At 51.3% G+C, this 19,797-nt stretch overlaps 1 protein-coding gene across 3 annotated transcripts in view; it reads left to right on the forward strand.

Moving 5' to 3' along the window:
- Positions 1 to 8,729: 8,729 nt before the first annotated feature.
- The window catches only part of FBLN2 (fibulin 2), a 111,160-nt gene continuing 100,092 nt past the window's right edge, over positions 8,730 to 19,797 (forward strand). For all 3 annotated transcript variants that reach the window (XM_074033046.1, XM_074033047.1, XM_074033049.1), the window contains exon 1: positions 8,730 to 9,053. The gene's annotated coding sequence lies outside the window, so the exon portion shown is untranslated. The remainder of the gene's footprint in view (positions 9,054 to 19,797) is intronic.

Genomic DNA, 19,797 nt, shown 5'->3' on the forward strand with positions numbered 1-19,797 from the left:
TGCTCCTGCTCCTTCCAGGCTATTCTTGGAACTTGCTGGATAGAAGGGACTCCAAGGCGGGGGACAGAGAAGGCTGAGGGGAGGAAGGGCGCTTGCCCTGGGTGCCCAACTGCTGCTAGGGTGAGACAGTGCTGTGCCACCTCAGGGGGTCCCCACCCCACCTGCACGTCCCTGCCTGCAAAGGCCTTTCCACCCCTCCAGCCCCACAAGCCAGGTATCAATCCAGAGATGACAGTGCTAGGCCCAGGGGGAGGCTGGCAGTGTGGCCAGGAACTCTGGGTGACTGCTTGGTGCCAGCACCCCTTCCTGACAGCTCCTCAGGACACTGGACTCTCAGGCCAGAAGCCCCACTCCCAGACGGGCCACTGCGAGAGCTGCCGAGAAGAGCAGCTGTGCCGGGCAGGGAACCTGGGGGGTTCCTGAGTGGGGAGGTCATTTTCCCATGCTCTCTACTTCTGCCAGAAACTTTCTGAAATAAAAATGTACAGCGCAGACCCTGGAGCGCAGCACACACCTGCCCACTGTGGCATGAACCCTTCTACTCAGGACTTGGTTCCTGACTGTTTTCTCTATGAATACATTAATTATAAGGAAGTGATCTGCCCGTATGGGTGTAGATGTGGCAATCTAGTTTACAATTTTATGTCACATAAATGTGAGCCAAGAAGCGGAAACAACCTAAATGTGCATCAGCTGATGAATGGATGAGTAAAATGTGGTATCTGCACACAATGGAATATTATTCAGCCATAAAAAGGAGCGAAGGACTGATGAGCCCTACCTCGTGGATGAACCCTGAAAACATCATGCTGAGTCAAAGCAGCCAGACACAAAAGCCCACAGAGTGTATGCTTCCATTTGTCTCCAATGTCCAGAACAGGAAATCCATAGAGACAGAAGCTAGATCAGCAGTTGCCAGGGTGGGGAGCGGTGAATGGGCAGTGAGTGCTATTGGACATGGGATTTTTTTGTTGGGGTGATGGAAGTGTCCTAAAATTGATTGTGATGATGATTGTATAATCCTTCAAATATTCTAAAAACTACTGAGTTGTACACTGTATTTGTCTGTTCTCATGCTGCTAATAAAGACATACCCAAGACTGGGTAATTTATACAGGGAAGAGGTTTAATGGACTCACAGTTCTGCATGGCTGGGAAGACCTCACAATAATGGTGGAAGGCAAAGGAGGAGCAAAGTCACATCTTACATGGCGGCAGGCAAGAGAGAGCTTGTGCAGGGGAACTCTTCTTTATAAAACCATCAGATCAGCCGGGCGTGGTGGCTCAAGCCTGTAATCCCAGCACTTTGGGAGGCCGAGAGGGGCAGATCACGAGGTCAGGAGATGGAGACCATCCCAACATGGGCTAACATGGTGAAACCCCGTCTCCACTAAAAAATACAAAAAACTAGCCGGGCGAGGTGGCGGGCACCCGTAGTTCCAGCTACTCGGGAGGCTGAGGCAGGAGAATGGCATAAACCCAGGAGGCGGAGCTTGCAGTGAGCTGAGATCCGGCCACTGCACTCCAGCCTGGGCGACAGAGCAAGACTCCGTCTCAAAAAAAAAATAAAAAATAAAAATAAAACCATCAGATCTTGTGAGACTCGTTCACTATCGAGAGAACAGCATGGGAAAGCCCACCCTTCATTATTCAATTACCTCCCACCAGATCCCTCCTACCACATATGGGAATTATGGGAGCTACAATTCAAGATGAGATTTGGGTGGGTACACAGCCAAACCATATCATACACTTTAAATGGGTGAATTATCTGATATGTGAGTTATATATGAATAAAGAGATCTTTAAAAATATGTGTACTTTATGTGTTAATGTGAGTATGCCAGTATTCAACTATAAGGTGTTTTGTATTGGAAACTGTGAAAATAAAGATTATGGTCTTGGAGTCAGTGTGCCTGTGGCCCTAGGTGTGAGACACCCTTCTTGAGCCTCAGTCTCCTTATCTGTAAAGTGGGGATAATACTAACACTTCTCTCACAGGGCGCTTGTGAGGATTCGGAGGGGGAAGCACTCTGGGCTGCCCCAGCTCTTACTGTTACTGTCGATGTTATCGTTGTTGGGCTGTGCAGGGAGGCCCTGTCCAGCTCTGGCAGATTTCACCCTGAGTTCGGGCCCTGCTGCCATGAGACAGCAGGTGTCTGCTGGTAGTGCCTGAGAGACTTCAGTCCTCTCCTGACTCCGTCCTGCACAGCTGTGTGCCTTTGGGTAGGCTGGAGAGCTCTGGAAGCTCAGTTTCCCTATCTGTGAAATGGGAATGAAGCCAGCAGAGCTCCCCCACCTCTTCCTTATGTCCCCTCCTCAGAGAAGCCTCCCCTGGCCCCTGTTTTAAAAACAGCCATCCTGCTACTCCCTCTTCTTTTTCCCCATTGTATTTTTTTTTTTTTCACTTGCCACTTCTGGACACAGCTGTGTTTGTTCCTATTTGTTTTTATTGCTTTTCTGCTCTCCCTGGAATGAGCTCCGTGAGGGTCTCCGGCAGCACTGGGCACATGGCCAGTGCTCGGGAATGTCTCTGGAGTGTGGAATGAATCCCAGGAGCCGTTGGCCAGGACAGGGAGCCAGCGTGTTCCTGCCTCAGGGCCTTTGCACTTGCTGTTCTTTCAGTAAGTATCCCCATGATTCGCTCTCTCATTTTATGCAGTTCTTTGCTTACCTATCACCTTCTCAGGGAGGCCTTGCCTGACTTGTCTCATATTTACCCTCCCCTCGTGCCAGCCCTGCCCAGCTTCCCCCTGCTTCCCGTGTCACCAGTTGACCTTCTGCATGTTGGCTTACTGACGGGCCTGCTGGTGGCCTCCCCACACAGAGGTCAGCCCCAGGCCAGCAGAGATCTGTGTGCCTTATTGCCTGCTGGGGCCCCTATGTGCATAGTCAGCACTCAGCAAGTATGTCTTGCATTAATGTCATTTATTTCCTGGAGGAGTAACCATGCATAGAAACCCATAGAAAAATGCCTGGAAGCATAGACACCAAAACTCATGACCGTGGGTCTCTCTGGGCAGGGAGGAGAAGACCTGATTGTCCATTCTGTGTTCCAAGGAGAGGCAGGCAACTGTTTAAGGGGCTGGGCCACAGCAGGAAATGCGGGACAAAGACCCTGACCTTTGTGGGGCCAACAGTCCAGTGGCAGAGGCACAAATAAATCCGTGCAACACAGAGCTTCTCAAAATGTGGTCCACAGACCCCCAGGAATCCCAAGGCTCTCTTAGAAGATCCACAGGGTCAGGGCCGGGCGCGGTGGTTCACGCCTGTAATCCCAGCACTTTGGGAGGCCGAGGCGGGCGGATCACAAGGTCAGGAGATCGAGACCATCCTGGCTAACAAGGTGAAACCCCGTCTCTACTAAAAATACAAAAAACTAGCCGGGCGAGGTTGTGGGCGCCTGTAGTCCCAGCTACTCGGGAGGCTGAGCCAGGAGAATGGCGGGAACCCGGGAGGCGGAGCTTGCAGTGAGCTGAGATCACGCCACTGTACTCCAGCCTGGGCGACAGAGCGAGACTCCGTCTCAAAAAAAAAAAAAAAAAAAAAAAAGAAGATCCACAGGGTCAAATGGTTTTCATAATGATCCTAAGATATCATTAGCCCCTTTCCCTTGCTGACATTTGCTCAAATAATGCAGAAGATGAGGAGAAAAGCACAGTCTGGGCCATGGTGCATCGGTTGGCAGCCCCTAGAGTCTTCACCAGCACACCTGGGCCACGTCCTTGCTAAGCTCACAGACTAGCAGAGGTGTTGAGCCTGACCCTTGAGTGCATATCTTCTGAATATTCTTTGTGACAAAGTGGGAAGTGCACATAAAGCAAGCCCAAGTGCGATGGTTTTCAGAAAAAAGACACACGTGAGATGTTTGAGTTGTCAGCCCAACTAGCCACGTTTTTATAGAACCCTAGGCTTCCATAAAAATTGCAAGCTATGGTTATTCAAACTTGGCAATGCGGCAGATATTTTCTTGAAAATGATCAAAGTGAGCTGTCACTTCAAGGAAAGCAATTGACAGGAATTGTTGCCAGTGAAAAGATTCCAGCTTTCAAGTGAAAATTAGAATGTTAGAAAACTGGCCAGGTATGGTGGCTCACACCTGTAATCCCAGGACTTTGGGAGGATTGCCTGAGCCCAGGAGTTCGAGACCAGACTGGGCAGCATCACAAGACCCCGTCTCTACTAAAAATATAAAAACTAGCTGGGCGTGGTGGCGTGCATGCCTGCAGCGATTGGGCCACTGCGCTCCAGCCTGGGTGACAGAGCGAGACCTTGTGTCAAAACAAAAACAAACAAAAACTTGTACCAGCACCAGAAGCCAATACTTACAGACTTTTCTGATGAGATTGGCAGGAATATCAGCAAACTGTGATGTTTACTTATTGAATAATAAGATATGTCAACATTTGGAAGGTGAGTGAACCAATATTCTTTAAATGATCAACACATGTTGTTACCATTTGTCAGAAGGTGGGAAAAAAAGCCATTCAAAGAACAAGATAGACAGGCTGGGCATGGTGGCGCACTCCTGTAATCCCAGCACTTTGGGAGGCCCAGGCAGGTGGATCACTTGAGGTCAGGAGTTCAAGACCAGCCTGGACAATATGGTGAAACCCCATCTTTACTAAAAATACAAAAATTAGCCAGGCATGATGGTGCGCACCTGTAGTCCCAGCTACTTGGGAGACTGAGGCACAAGAATCTCCTGCACCCAGGAGGTGGGGGCTGCAGTGAGCTGAGATTGTGCCATTGCACTCCAGCCTGGGTGACAGAGTGAGACTCCATCTTAAAAAACAAAACAAAACTCCAGGCGCAGTGGCTCACACTTGTAATCCCAGAATTTTTGGGAGGACAAGGCAGATAGATCATTTGAGGTCAGGATTTCAAGACCAGCCTGGCCAACATGGTGAAATCCCATCTCTACTAAAAATTCAAAAATTAGCTGGCGGGAGTGGCATGCGCCTGTAATCCCAGTTACTCGGGAGTCTGAGGCAGGAGAATCACTTGAGCCTGGGAGGCAGAGGTTGCAGTGAGCCGAGATTGCACCACTGCATCCCTACCTGGGTGACAGAGTGAGACCTGGTCTCAAAACAACAACAACAACAACAACAACAAACAAAAAAGATAGACAGATGGATTTTTGTGTAGCCAAGTATGAAAAGCTCTTCATATGGTTCCAAATTCTGCATCATGAATAAAGTTTAAGAAATTAACACTTGTTGAGTTTTGGTGTTATAGCAAAGAAAAATATTCATAACGATCTGAAAAGTCTATTAAAATGCTCCTCCCTTTTCTAACTGCATATCTGTGCAAGGCCAGATTTTGTTCACATAGTTCAATGAAAACCACATATCGCAACGAACTGAATGAAGAAACAGCTATGAAAATCCAGCTGTCTTCAATTAAGTCAGACATTAAAAGGATTTGCAAAAGTGCAAAACACCACTTTTCCCACTGATTTCTTTGTTTTGAAAAATGTAGCTTTTTCATAAAAACGCTTTATGTGAACACGTATTGTTTATTACTTTTAAAAACAGACTGATAAATATTCTAATAATTCATCTTAGTTTCGAATACAGTAAATATCAGTTTTCATAACTCACATGAACTACAGCTCTTTGAAGTCCTCAGTAATTTTTAAGAGTATGGAGAATATGCTTGCCAGATAAAATGGAAGTGTGTCCTGTGCAATAAATATTTGGGATGTAGTTGTTCTAAAAAAATTATTTGTTATTTATCTGAAATTCAAATTGAACTGGGCATTCTGTGCTTTTATTTGTGTAGTAAATCTAGCGATCCTAGTAAAGGGATCCTGACAGCAACATATTTGAGAACTGCTGGTTGGGAAGAAAAATAAATTGGGTAAGAATTCAGTGTTCCTCGTGATCAGGGCCCGTGTCATCGGGGCCAGCCGCACGGGGAGGAGGGCTCTGGCTCGGGGCTTGGTGAGGGTCAGGGCCTGGAGTCTGGATGGGGCTTGGGGAGCCGGAGACACAGCAAGGAGGGAGGGAGATGTGATCTCCTATTGCGCTCAAATCTGTTCCAGGAAGGAGGACACCTCTATGTCCAAGAAGTAGGCTTGCAGAGAGGCAGGAGCAAGCCCAGACTCGCGAAGCTAGCGCGTGGCATCGGGAGCAAACCCTCTCAGGCTTGACACAGAGCCCACGCCTGGCCTTCCTGGTTTCTTCTCAGCTGCGGACAGGGATGAGGATGGGAAGGGACGGCTGGCACCGGGCCTGGAGGTGGTGTGCTCGGCAGGGAGCTTCCTTCCTCCCTGGCTGAAGAAAAGGCAGCCATGGGGGGCAGGGAGGAAGGGCAGCAGAACAAAGGCCTTTTGTGCAAGGGAGGGTTTCGGGCTGGCCCTGTCTGCACACAGGATTAGGGTCACCAGTCTGGTGGGCAGGCACGGGCTGGCCCAGGCTGCCTGCCGGGCACGGTGTCCCTGCTGGTATGAGGCTTGGCTGCTGGGGCACATCTGTGACGGGTGGACTCACAGCCATCTGGGCTGGGAAAGTGAGAGGGACCCTGACGAATGTCCTCCTGGAGTCACAGGGCAGAGCCAGAAATGTCCTCATCCCCAGAGACTTCCTCCTCGGGCCAGCCCTGCCACTACTCAGACCAGGGGTGGTGGTTGCCCAGGCGGGACACAGTCAGGGTGAGGACCGAGGTGGTCTGGTGTCTCCAGGTGGGGGCCAGCGTATATGAAACAGTCTTCAGCCACAGGATCTGTGGGTTAGGTCAGAGGGTTAGGCCTGGGGGCGTCGGGCAGGACCCTTCCTCACAGCTAATGAAGTGCCAGGGGTGTGGCAGACTAAGGCGAGAAGTGGGAACTGTCTGTCCTGCGACGGCCAGTAAGGGGTGCATTGACTGCTCATGATTTGAATCAGTAATGAACCCGGCCAAAAGCCAGGTTGCTTTTTATTATCACCATACTCTAAAAAATCTAAAACAAGGTGAGTGATAGAATATTGCTCCTTGTGCTAAACGATTGCTGTAGATACTGTTAAGTTTTACTACCATATGTGCATGCTCACATTAGCATATTCTGGTGACTTTTTTTTTTTTTTGAGATAGAGTTTCACTCTTGTTACCCAGGTTGGAGTGCAACGGCATGATCTCGGCTCACCGAAACCTCCGCCTCCCGGGTTCAAGCTAGTCTCCTGCCTCAGCCTCCCAAGTAGCTGGAATTACAGACATGCTCCACCACGCCCAGCTAATTTTGTAGTTTTTAGGAGAGACAGTGTTTCTCCTTGTTAGTCAGGCTGGTCTCGAACTTCTGACCTCAGGTGATCCTCCCACCTCGGTCTCTCAGAGTGCTGGGATTACAGGCGTGGGCCACTGCGCCCAGCCGACTTTTGTTTTAATAAACCTGGAGAACTCGATTATGCAGTCAGTCCCGAAACATGCCCATTCAATGACAAGCATGTGTTTGGAGAGTCTGTTTGTGGTGATTTAGGATCATTTGAGCGGCTTAATGTACAACTTGTGTCTCTAGTTCCTGGTGGTGCTACCTACTCTTGTATTTAGGCAGTGGGTTTGAAATCATCAGCGACTGTGCAGTGAATAGAAAGACAAAGAAACATGGGTGGGTGTGGTGGCTCACGCCTGTAATCCCAGCGCTTTGGGAGGCCGAGGTGGGTAGATCACCTGAGGTTGGGAGTTTGAGACCAGCCTGACCAACATGGGGAAACCCCATCTCTACTAAAAATACAAAATTAGCCTGGTGTGGTGGCGCATGCCTGCAACTAGTCGGGAGTCTGAGGCAGGAGAATTGCTTGAACCTGGGAGGCAGAGGTTGCGGTGAGCCAAGATCAAGCCACTGCATTCCAGCCTGAGCAAAAAGAGCAAAACTCCGTCTCAAAAAAAAAAAAAAAAAAAAAAAAAAAAAAAAAAAAGAAAGACGAAGAAACAAAAGTTGAGTTATTTCAGTTCTTTCTCTGTGCCCACATGAAGTTTTTATTTGGGTTTAACATTTAAAACACTGAAACAAATGCAGAGTGAAATGGTTTTGCTTGGTTAGTGCACATTTTAGTTCATCCATACGGTATTTTCATTTTGTGATTATTACCAAGAGCAACTTTGTAAAAGTGACCTGCTCTGAGTGTCCAATATGCTATGTCTGCCACTGGGTCAGAGTAATCACAGAGAGAACCCGGATGGGGTGCAAGACCCTGAGGTGTGCCACGCAGAAGGTGACTCTGAATCCCAGGTCTGGGCAGGGAGGCAAGGCAGGGCTGGGGAGGGGGTGCTGAAGGTGGAGCTGAAGCAGGGGTGGGAAAGAGGGCCAAACAGAGGCTGGGGTGCCACAACAGGCTGGGGTGGAGGAGTCTGCCAGTAGCCACCCCTCTCCCACTTTCTGCACGTTGCATCTCTGTTAACAGGACCCTTGGCTGCTTCTGCTGGCAGACAGCCCTACTGCCCTGGAGCTGCAAATAACAACTATTTTGCCCATGCCTCACCTCCTTCATCCTTTCTCTGCAATCATTTGTTTGACCCCAAGGGCAGAACAGGATGGAAGAGGAGGCCTAAGGGAAGCGAAGGAACTCTGACTGAATGCCCTCTCTGCAGCCCCTTGTGGCCTGGGCTCCTCCTGGGCTTCCCCACCCCTTTCCCCCCTCCCCACCCCTTTACTCCATCCCCACCCCTTTCTCTTGGCTTCCTTCCTGGCTGGCTTCACTTTCCTGTCCCCAAGGTTTTGCCTTATCCTCTGGCTTTTTCCACTGGTATCTGGACATTTCTCTCAATCCCACATGCTCCCTTCCCCTCTGTCTGTTAGAACCCCCAAGCACAGCTCCAGTCCCCATGACCCCCATCTTTTCATTCTTGATGGCTGGCCACTCCTCCCTGGACCCCAGCCCCTGCCTTAGGCTAGTCACCACTATCACTCAGTCCGCTCTCCACTCCCAGTGACACTTCCAGCGCACCCCTGCTCCAGCTACCCCTCACTCCACGCAGCTCCTGCTGTGTACCCACCTCTGTGCTAGGCTTCAAGGAGGACCCCTGGGTCAGATGAAGACTTAATTGCCTCCCCAAAGGCCTCACCACACACTGGGGTAAGGAAATCCCTCTTATCCCATCCCTCCATCTATCTCTCCCTCTCTCTGTTTCCACATCCATCCATCCTTCTATATCTCCCTCTGTGCCCGCCTTCCTTCCTCTCTTCATCTCTTTCTCCCTCCCTCCCTGTATCCATCCATCCATCCATCCCCTTTTCCCTCCATCCCTCCCGCCCTCCTTCCATCAAGTCATCCTTCCTTCTTTCAACCCATCATCTATCCATTTCTCCCTCTCTCCCTTCATCCAGCTATTCTTCTCTCCCTCCTTCCATTCCTGCATCCATTCTTCCTTCTATCCCTCTCTCTATCCAGCCCTTCCTCCCTGTATCCATCCATTCCTGCCTTCTTCCACCCACCCATCTCTTCTCATCCTTCCCTTCCTCCATCCCTCCCTTTATCCATTTATTGATTCAATTTGTCCCACTTTGTGCCAGGCTCTGGGTTGGGCATGGGGGCTCAGGCCTGATTCAGACATGGTCCTTGCCCTTGCAGAGCTCAGTCTCATAGGAGAAGGGGAGTAGGAATACATCTAATGGAGGAAGCTTAGGGCAGAGGGCAAGGCCTAAACTGGGCTCTGGAGGGTGAGTAGGAGTTTACCAGGAGAAAGAGTGAGTGCAGGGCACCAAGGCAGAGGGAAGAGTATTTGCAAAGGCAGAGGTATGGATGGTGTGGTCTGGCTGGAGGGGCAGATGTTGGGAAATGGGGAGGCAGAGCAGCTGAGCCTGCTCACAGGGACCTTAAAGGCCAGGCTGATGCATTCAGACTCCATCCAGAAGGTGGGTGGGCGGGGGGCCCAGGAAGGCTTCTGGGCAGGGGAATAATGTAGGCAGGTGCATGCCTCCAGAAGACCCTTCCTGGCTACAGTCTGGGATGCAAACTAGAGAGCAGTTTGGGATGCAGGTGAGGGCCTGAGGATGAGTCAGTACATTTGTCTCTGAGCATCCAGTCCCAGCTTCCACAGCCAGGTTTTCATTTGGTGTCTGCTTGTAGCCTGAGAGTCCTGGGTTCAAGTCCTGACTCAGCCACTTCCTTAACCTCTCTGCCTCAGTTTCCTCAGCTGTAAAAATGGAAAGACGATGGCCTCCACTCCCCTAGCCTCAGCTAAAGGCTCAAGAGCTCCATTGCTCACAGGGTCTCCAAGAGAGGGAGAATGAGTCCAGGATGGCCAGCAGTATCTGGCCCTCTGCTTAGCATGGAGGAGTCCAAGGAAGGGCAGGGAGTGGCAGGCCAGGCCCTGGCTAAGGGGCCACCATGTGGCTCCAGCTGTGGGAATGCAGGCCAAACCAGACCCACTGGCTTTTCAATACAGAAAGCAAAAAATACAGAGTCTTGAACTGTCCTGAGTTTTAAAGTATCCTGGGCAAGCAAAATGCTTCTGTGGCCCAGATCAGGGTTGCTGTGAAGATAAGCTGAGGCTGCACGTGTGGATGATGCCAACAAATGCAGCCCCTGACTCTGCTGCCCACCCACATCCCTCCCCTTCTTAAAAACAAGCCTCAGAAGGACTGAAAGCAGTCCTTCTGCAGCAAATCTCCCCAATCCCAGTGTCTGAGCTAGTGAGAGGAGCCAGTGTTCCTATGGTTTGAAATAATTGCAAGCAGGAACTTGAATAGATATTGGTTCCCCTATGTTCACAGCAGCATTACAACAGCAAAAAACGGAAGCAACTCAAGTGCCCATCGACAGATGAATGGATAAAGAAAATATATGGTCTATTCATCCAATGGAATATTATTCAGCCTTAAAAAGGAAGGAAATTCTGACCCATGCTGCAACATGGATGAGCTTTGAGGACATTATGCTCAGTGGAATAATCCAAGTCACAAAAGAACAAGTACTGTAGAATTCCACTTAGGTGAGATCCCTAGAGGAGTCAAACTCATGGAGTCAGAAAGTAGAATGGTGAGTGTGAGTGCCAGGGGCTGGGGAAGGGGCAACGGGAGTCAGTGTTTAATGGGGACAGAGTTTCAGTCTGAGAAGGGGAAAATGTTCTGGAGCCTGATGGTGGTGATGGTTGCATGGCCATGTGAATGTACTTCATGCCACTGAAATGTACATTTAAAAATGGTTATGATGCTAAATTTTATGTTATGTGTATTTTACCACAGCTTTTAAAGAAAAGTGGCAGATGTTCACTGAGGAAGGGAAAGGCAGGCCGGGAAGCTGGCTTGTGGCACTGAGTCAGCTCTACCTTGCTCCCCAACCCCAGGGGCGGCCATCTTTGTAACAAGACAAGGCCTTGTTGAGGCAGGACAGGTACATTTCGTTCCACCAGGGCGGACTCCTTGCTATTTCTGTGTGATGGGCCTGGCATGAGAGGTGTTGAGGGACACTTGCCTGCAAGAGCAAACTGATCTTGAAATAGGACCTGCACACTCATCTGGCCCTATCTTTAATTTTCTGTAGAAAATGAAATATTTAAATATACTTTATGATATTAAGGCAGTTCTTTCCACTCCTAGCTTGTAAGGTGTTGCCTTCTGTTTTTTTTTTTTTTTTTTTTTTGAGATGGGGTTTCACTCTGTCACCCAGGCTGGAGTGTAGTGGCACAATCGCAGCTCACTACAGCCTCCACCTCCCAGGCTCAAGCGATTCTCCTGGCTCAGCCTCCTAAGTAGCTGGGATTACAGACGCCTGCCACCTCACCCAGCTAATCTTTGTATTTTTAGTAGAGACGGGTTTTGCCATGTTGGCCAGGTTGGTCTCGAACTCCTGACCTCAGGTGATCCGTTTGCCTTGGCCTCCCAAAGTGCTGGGATTACAACACCGCGCCCGGCCTGGTGTTGCTTTTATTATACCCATTTCCCTGTCTCTACTGAGGTGATCATATCACTTTCCTCCTTTACCTTGGTAAACCAAATGCCTTGCTCTTCTAGGGTTAAGCCAAACTTGCCTTCCTGGATACCTCCTGCTGGCGGGTGATGAATTGCCTTCAGAAGTGGCTGCCCTGGGTTTGTTAGTGTTTGTACCCTAGGGTGCTGCGTCTGTGTCTCTGCACGAGGCTGGCCTGTGCTTTCCTTTTCTCAAACTTACGACCTCCTATTGCTCAACCACCTCCACCCTGCTCCCCACCCAGCCCTTGGCCATGCTCACCAGCTCAGCCATCTGACTAGGCACCAAGACCAAGAGCTTGGCCAGGACTGTGGGGTGAAGCTTCCTGGGCCCTGGTGGGGATGAGCTGGGGGTCCTCTGGGGAGGGGAGTTAATGATCCTGGGCATGAGGCCAGCGGCCACTTGGACATAGTCACTGAGGGTGATGGAGACTACCCTTAGTCTGGAGAGCGGCCATCCTGGTGGGTGGGTAAGTGGGGGGCTCCTGTGGCTGTGCCTTAGCCAGACTCCCCTTCCCCATAACCCCACATTCCTGGCTCCCCTCTCATTCCTTCTTCATGCAGGGCAGCTTCCCAATCCAAGCAGCACCAGTTTTGGGGGCAGCCTGAACTCTCTGGGAGGACAAAGGGAAATAATTCTCTTTTCCCTCTATCGGTGCTGTCCCCCGGGCTCTATGGACTCTGGTGTGCCCTAATCTCTATCTCTGGGACATCCCAGTACACTCAGATTGAAAATCCTGATCAGACTCTGTCAAATTCCATGCTCTCCACTCCCCACTGGGTTTGGATGGATGCAGACTGAGGCACCAGGGATGGGGTGGGGAGGGTGGGGCCTGTCTTTCCCTGAGGCTGGAGACAGTGGGGAGGAGGCCAAGTTTGACTCCATTGGCCAATCTCTGTCTCTGTAGCCTCCTGGCTGCACTGACCAGTCATCAACGCCAACAATGCCTTTGGTATGGCCTTTGTCCACCAGAGCTTTTGTGATTCTTCCAGAAGTGCTATTGGGAGAGGCCCCCTCTGCATTTGGCTCCGGCTAGACCCCATCCCACCAGCTCAGTTCCTACTCCCATCAGGGTCCCCTCCTACTGTGGTCCCCCCATGGCGGGGTATACTTTTATGGTGCAGAACCAGGGAGACAGCCCATGCCAGACTCCCTATTGTGGTGACATTTAACTTGCAGAAACTCATGGGACCAACCCTGCCACCCCTCCTTTTCCTGCGGCTCTCTCCAATTCCCCTCTCCCTGTGCCGATGGGCCCAGGACAGCACTGCTGGTCTGCTGCATGAGATGACACCCAGGCTGAGATGGGGTGCCCATCTCCCTGCCTTGCAGGTGCCCTCATTCTCCTGGAGATTGGGCTTTGGGCTTTACTTTGGCTTTTTTTGGAACAGGAAGGGAAGTGCCGCTCCTGCCCCATAGCAACAGTTCTCAAGCCTGGTGATTTCTGAGCTCCCCTTCTCTTCCTGGATGTCTGCATATTTAAGCTGATAGGGCTGGCTGAGGAGAGGATCTTGGGGTGCTGGCAAGGGCTGCTATCTCTCTTTAGAATGTGGGCATCTGGTTGCTTCTTTGTCCTGAACTTTGGGTCCTGGCCACTAATTCCTGCAAAAGGAAAGGGCTCCCTCAACACCTCATTCTCCTGCAAGAGGCTCAGGCAAGGCTGGTGACCTGTCCAAGGCCCTGTGGTATGTTCTGATTCCTTCGGAGACTGGCATTCCCACCTCCTGATTCCCAGATATGAACAATCCCTCTTGTCTTAACATCTGGGGACATGAAAGAAGACCTGGGGCAAGGATTTGGGTGCAAGTAGATTATTTGGGAGCTTATTCCAGAGAACACAGTGAGGGTGTGAGGCAGGGAAAGCCCACAAAGGGTGTGTTAGGCCTGGCACAGTGGCCATGCCTGTGATCCCAGCACTTTGGGAGGCCAAAGCAGGAAGATCGCTTGAGGCCAGGAATTTGAGGTGGCAGTGAGCTATGATTGCGCCACTGCACTCCAGCCTAGGGGCAGAGTGAGATCCTGTCTCTAAATAAGAAAAGGCATGTTAATGAATGTCATCACTGGGAGCCGCTGGAGCTCAGTCCAGCCAGGATCAAAAGGGACAGTGCAGAGCACAGCTCAGAATTGTCCCAGCAAGAGACCTCCCGCCCCGCTCCCCACTGCTTGAGAAGGGCTCCTGGAGGCACTAACTCAGGACATGCCTGGGCTGCCCTGTCAACGTGGGCCAGATGAGCTCTTGCAACCAGTGGTGTAGGTGAGAAGTCATCTGTGTGTGCAGGAGCCAACCATGAGGCTGCAGGTGACCTTCAGCACCAGCTGAAGGACGATGGGCAGGATGTCGTCGGCACTGAACTACCCTAGCCATGCCTTTAGAGACCAAGAACAAAACAAACATACCCGGGGGAACAGTGCACCACAACCCTATCTTTCATTAGCTACTGATGCCTGTATCATAAGTGTGTGCACACTGGCTTTTCACAAACTGAACATACTTGTGGAACTGACACACAGATCAAGAAACAGAACCTGACCAGTGCCCCCCAGTCCCCTTTGTGCCCCCCTTCCAGGCACAACCACCGCAAGGGTACCTGCTCATAACTTTTTTTCCTTTCTGTTTTGAGATGGAGTCTCGCTCTGTCACCCAGGCTGGAGTGCAGTGGTGCCATCTCGGTTCACTACAACCTCTGCCTCCCAGGCTCAGTGATTCTCCTGCCTCAGCCTCCTGAGTAGCTGGGATTACAGGCAGCCGCCACCAAGTCCAGCTAAATTTTTTTTGTATTTTTAGTAGAGACAGTGTTTCAGCATCTTGGCCAGGCTGGTCTTGATCTCCTGACCTCGTGATCCACCTGCCTTGGCCTCCCAAAGTGCTGAGATTACAGGCGTGAGCCACAATGCCAGGCCCCTGCTTCTGACTTTTAACAGCATAGATGAGGGTTGCCTGTTCTGGAACTTCACACAAAATGAACAAAGTGTGTATGCCATACATGTATGTTCCTTTGTGTCTAATTTCTTTGGCTCTGAGCTGTGTCTGTGAGCTACATCTACCTTGCTGTGAGTAGTTGTGAATTGCGGGTATTCAATTGTGTGGCAGCCCCATGACGCACCTGCCCATCTCCACTGTCAGTGGCTTCCGGTTTGGGGAGCTGTGGCCAGTCCTGCTGGGGATCTTCTTGTTTGCACCTCCTGCCTGGAGGACACACGCTCTCCTGAGTGGAAACTGAGAAGGGAGATTTCTGGGTCACAGCATGCACATATGCTCTGTTTTGGTCGCTGCCGCCAAAGGGTTTCCTACAATGGTCGCATCATCCGAAACTCCCACTGGCGGATAAACATTCCGGTGGTTTCCCTTCTTTGTCCACAGTTGTTATTTTCTGTATTTCTTGCCTCTTCTGCAGTTCCAGTGGGGTGGAGCCTCAGCTTGTCCATCCTCCCGCCACCCTTGTTCGTATTTCACAGGTGACAACACAAAGGTGAGGGGAAGGAGTTCCTTGCTCCACGTCACACACCCCGTGAGTGGCAGGATGGAGACTGAAGTCTCTGCAAAGGGATGCAGGTGGTAGCGGGAGCCTGGAGGAGCATGCAGCTGATTTCGGCTGCGTGAAGTTGGCCGTGGGGTTGAGAGCCGCTCCTTCCTTGAAGTCGTCTGGCAGGCCGTATGGTGACATCTCTCCCTGCCCATTCTTGGGCTTGCTGCAGAGAGGTTGCGCTGTGCCCAGTCTTCTAGAGGGAGGTCAGTATGGGATTTGGCACTTGCTGTGAGCTTTGGAGGACACTGTGGTCTCAGGCAGGAGCCTTGGGGGTGGCCGTGCCATGGGGTCAGGCTGCCTTTGCCCCTCCTGGCTGAGCCCAAGGGCTTACACCACCACTTGCAAGCATCCTTCATTTCTCATCTGTAAAACGGACCTGAAAGCAGGGCCTGCCTGGCGGATTGGCATGAGCCGTGCGTGAGACAGGAAGCGGGTATGCTTTGCCTGGCTCCTGCAGCCCTACGAGGGGCTCAGATGAGGGCCTGGTGCAGCCGGGGTTGGGGCAGGGGTGGAAGGGAGTTCTCCTCAAAGTCCGTGGCATCTGGCATTCTGGGCAGGAGCCCAGACATTGAGAAGGGTGCTGGGATGCTGGGATGCCGGCCGCCCACCTGCCCCTCCTCCCACATGTTGGCATATGGTTTTGTTCAGCAGGAGCCAAGCTGTGAGGGGAAGTTTCCTCCAGAGAGCCCGGCGAACAAGGCCCCTTTGTCTGGTCTGGGGTCTGCCTGCTCCCTAGGCCTGGGATTATGGGGGAAACCTCAGGCTGGCCATCTAGGGGCACTGTTTGTGATGGAGGAGGCCAGGGGTCACCCTCTGTTAGATGAGGAAACTGAGGCAGAGAGAGCAAGAGACTGGTCCAGAGAGCTCAGCTTGCCAGTAGTGGAGGCAGGACTGGCTCCCTGCTTCCGAATCCAGTGCTCTCCCTTCTCCACCCTAAGGTGGGTTCCCAGAAGTCCCTGGGTCCCTCATAGAGTTTGTGTTGGCATAGCCACTCTTCTTTAACAACCCCCACTCCTCCAGCCCATGCTTTCCTCCTTCCTGCCCTTCCACTGAGAGTTTTAGAGAGCTGGCTCTGTGCAGCCACACTCCCAGCTACCAGGAATAGAAGTGTAAACAAAACAGTCATGATCTTGGCCCTCAGGGAGCTTGCCATCCAGCGGCAAAGCCTGATGAACCCGCTGACATTAATGGCACAAGAGTAGTGCCCCAAGACAGGTGCTCCCAGGTGCTGTGGTTATGCTGTCCAGGGGATGAGAGTGAACCAGGAGAGCTCCCGGGAGGAGGTGACGTTTCAGTTAAGACCTGAAGGCTGAGAAAGAAGGAGCCAGGAAAGAATGTGGCACCCCGGGGGAGGGGCAGGGTGCTCCTGGCAGGTGGCACAGCACAAGCAGGAGCTAGGAGGTTGCAGAGAGTGGGGAGTGGGCAAGCCAGCGGAGGAAGCAGGAGTCGGGGGGAGGGGAGACTGTGAACAGAAACAGGAAACAGCTCCCATTGAAAACGGAGACGCAGACTGGAGCCAAACCACTTTAGGGCCTTGCCGGCCAGGCTGCCAAATATGGGCTTGACTCTGAGGCCCACAGGGAGCCATGGAGGGCTTAAAAGCAGGGAGTCACAGGGCCAGATTGTGCTTTAGAAATTAGTGATTGCAAAGAAGAAAGCAATGTTTTAAGGGGCAAAAGCCGTGAGCAGAAATTTCACAAAAGAGAAAATGCAGATGGATGATGAGCATGGCAAGATGTTCATCCTCATTAGTAACAAGGGACATGTGGACTAAAACCACACCAAGGTACCATTTCACACCTACTACATGGGCACACAAGAGTTGGTAAGGAGGTGGCACGCTTGGCAGCAACTGGTGGAAATACACATGGGCACAAACACTCTGCAGCAATTATTTGGCATGAGCTGATGAGCCTGAATATGTGCATGCCCCATGACCTAGCTGTATGTCTGCCCTAAAGGACTCGTACAAATGTCACAGGGAGACGGACTTAAGGTGGTTATATCAGCATTATTTGTAATAGGAAAAACAAAACAAGACAAAAACCAGAAAGCAATCTAAATATCCATAGACAGAGAATCATTCAGTATGCAAGAGCTGGTCAGTAGAACACGGCACTGAAAAGGAATGAAGACCACCTGTAGGCACTGATGGATGCATTTCATCTCCTCAGTGCAATGAGAACACTTAAAGTATGAGTCTCTTTTTATCAAGTTCAAAAACAGCCCTAACTGAACAGATTGGGGATGCACACAGAAGTGGGAACACTTTTAAGGAAGCTCCGGGAGTTAGTGTGACTGGGAAGGGGCCCCAGAGAGGATTTCTGGGTCAAGAAGCCCGAGCTTTTCACAGGACCCCTTTCTGGTGTTTGCACATAACCCAAATCAGCCCCTGGGCTCCTGTCACATTCTCTCCTGCTGGCTAACATTTTTGCAATGGGTGTAACCTGCTTGTTTTATTATTAGTCACCAACCGCAGGCGACTTGCTTTTCCATCAGACCCTCGCGGTGTGCTGGCCTCCGGTTCGCAGCCTAGCGGGAGCCAATGACCCTATGAGATCTGGGTATTTCTGCGTATCTCTGGATTCTGATTGGCGAGATCACGGGGGCTTCCACGACTTGAGAACCAATCACTGAGGAGCTTGACGAAGTCCCCTTGTGTCTGTTGAAAACTTTAGAGAGAACATATTTTAAAAATGTGTGCTAAATACATGTCTGACAGTGTTTGAATTTAATGTCCAAGAAATCGACCTGAAACTCAAGGCTGCAAATTTACCCGCCCTATTGGGGCCATTGGTGGATCACTCTCCAGCATCTGGGAACAGCCCTCAGTTTCCACGTGGCGATTCCTCCCACCCGCTCAGGCCGCTGGGCATACATATGACGTGGGCGGAGCCAGTCAGTGCAGCCTATCCCCGCTGCAGTGACTGGTTCAGGCCTGGGCACCTGTATTGAGTCCCTCCAATTGGGGAGAACCTTAAGACCAGTGCACTAGTGTTGTATTCTAGCTGGACTTGAAGGGTTATGAGTTGAGGGACAAGCGGGGAGAAACTTGCTCCTGGTAACATATTTGAAAGCCTGGATCAAGCTGTGCTTGAAGTTCACCCCTGTACTCTGTCAGTACTGAAGTCAATAGTTCCCTTCTTGACTTAGCCTCTTTGAGTCAAGTGTGCTGTGACTTGCAGCAGAAAGTCCAGACTGGCACCCTTTCCCAACTCATCAGTCACACCTCCTGAGCCAGAAACCTCTGTGTGTGTGTGTGTGTGTGTGTGTGTGTGTGTGTGAGTCTGCCCCACCCTCTCCCTGGCTCCCAGCATCACACCAGTCTGTGTCCTCTCCCCACAGTATCTCTCCAACCCGACCATTGCCCCTATGCCACCAGTCCTGTCTGAATCCCATCATCTCCCACCTGGACTCTTGCACCAGCTGCCTCCAGTGGCTTCCCGCTGCTCTCAGAACAAACATAGAGCTTCTTCCCATGACCACAGGCTCCCCTGTGAGGCCTGACCCTGCCATCTCCTCTTCCCTTCAACTCTCCCTTCAATGGACTCCTCAGCTTCAGGATCCCTTTCCCAGAGCCCACTTAACTGTCCTTGAGCACTTCCTGTGTGCCAGGCGCTGTCTGGTCCTTCCCACTGGTTAGCTCGTGGAGCCTTTCCTGAAGCCTGGCGATGTAGGAGCTGCTCTTCTTATTTTATGGAAGATGACAGGAAGCCCAAGTGGTTAGGAGCCTCCCGAGTCTGAGCACACAGCCAGGCAGCCGGGCTCCAGCTGACCACTGTCCGCAGCACCTCCCCTGCAGCCTCAAGGCGCTTCTTACTGTGTGGGTGTGAGGTTGTTGGATTTATATCTGTCTCCCATTGGAATGTGAGCTCCATGCGGTCAGGGGCGAGTCAGCCCTACTCATGGCCAGAGCCCTGGTGGGATGCACAGTGTCTGGCATAGAGTGGGTACCCTGGAAAGGTTTGCTGAGTAATATTAGCTAATACTTATTGAGCACTTACCACATGCAAGCCACTTCCTAAGCACTTTCCATATAACTCAGTCCTCACAACAGCATGCTGAGGTAGGCAGTTATTTTATAGTCGGGACCCTCAGACACAGAGGGGCAACTTCTCCCAGGTCCCATGGCTACTAAGCAGCAGAGCTGGGCTTCAAACCCAGGCAGCCTGGCTCCAGACTCTGACCTGGTAACCACGTGCTATGTCATCCCTGCGTGGGCGGATGGCTGCACAGATGGCTGGACGGACACTGAGGCTACGTTCCTTCTGGGGGTCAGGGTGAGTGGAGATCAGGGGTGTGGAGCCGAGACTGGGCCCATGTCCTGAACATGTCAGGAGGCCAGGGCTGACAGATGGAAATGAATGATCAAGGCACATCTT

Source organism: Macaca fascicularis, chromosome 2 (genome assembly GCF_037993035.2).
Source record: "Macaca fascicularis isolate 582-1 chromosome 2, T2T-MFA8v1.1".
NCBI lineage: Eukaryota > Metazoa > Chordata > Mammalia > Primates > Cercopithecidae > Macaca > Macaca fascicularis.